Genomic DNA, 1,143 nt, shown 5'->3' with positions numbered 1-1,143 from the left:
GTTTCACCATGTTGGCCAGGCTGGTCTCGATCTCCTGACCTCAGGTGATCCTCCCTCCTCAAGCTCCCAAAGTGCTGGGATTACAGGCGTGAGCCATGGCACCTGGCCGGAAAGATATTCTTATCTACATTTTAAAAATGATGATGAAACCAAGAGCCATATAAACCAAGTGAGTTGCCCAAGCTCACAGTAAACTTATTTACTAATAGGATAATAAACCTATTTAAGAGGTGCGCTCATGAAAGTATGATCTGCAGTACCTGGCTGCGCTTCTCTCAGACAATACCTTAGAGAGTCACAACATTCTAGGGTCTGGTCTGCCTCATTTCAGGACTCAGTGTTGGATGTGCTTAGCATAGCCAGAGGTGTCTTCTCTTTGACAGATGTGCTATCTGGAAAATAAACCAGGACCGATTTTGTAGCATAGAATAGAGGACATCCCTTCCTGGCTATAGGAATGTTTGGTATCCTTCCAAGAACTCCTCCTTTAGAAGAGCCGCTCAGAAGTTGCTGGGTAAACACGGGCTCAAACCAAGGAAAGTCAGGTAACCTGCGTGGAGGTTATCCCACCTCCAGTAGCAGGGGACAGCTTGCAAGTATTTGGGCTTATAGTCTCCCAGCCCAGAGCCTCTCCCCCTTCCTAGTGTTAGAGAGATGCTGACCACGTTTACTCTTCTCTTACTTTCTCTGCATATCCCCTTACCTTAACTTTTTGACCATGTTCTTGAGACTAGAGTTCAGTTAGTCTCATTTCTCCAGGGGTCCTGGAAGACAGTGTCCTTCCACCTACCATGTGTGGAGTTTACCTGTTACGCCAATGCAAAGATAGTAAGCCTGAGCGTAACTGATTCTCGATTTCTTTTGAATTAATAACTGGTATATATAACCATTAATTCCAATTATAATTAACATGAAAATGTCAGAGCTTCTATTGAGAGAAAAAGCGAACTTCAGCATTAGCCTGGTAATATTATATTATGGTTCTATATTTATATGATACAGAGTAAACTGTCATTACATTAATGCAACCAAAATTCCTAGAGCTGTCCAGAAACTTGGTAGCAATTGTAGCATAAACAGTTAATTTTCCAGTTATTTGGAGGCTTGGAAAATTAACACAAACTAGTAGTAATACCTGAACAG

Source organism: Mandrillus leucophaeus, unplaced genomic scaffold, assembly GCF_000951045.1.
Source record: "Mandrillus leucophaeus isolate KB7577 unplaced genomic scaffold, Mleu.le_1.0 Scaffold410, whole genome shotgun sequence".
In the NCBI taxonomy this organism is placed as follows: domain Eukaryota; kingdom Metazoa; phylum Chordata; class Mammalia; order Primates; family Cercopithecidae; genus Mandrillus; species Mandrillus leucophaeus.
The sequence above is the reverse complement of the archived record's forward strand: the minus strand, read 5'-3'. Positions refer to the sequence as shown.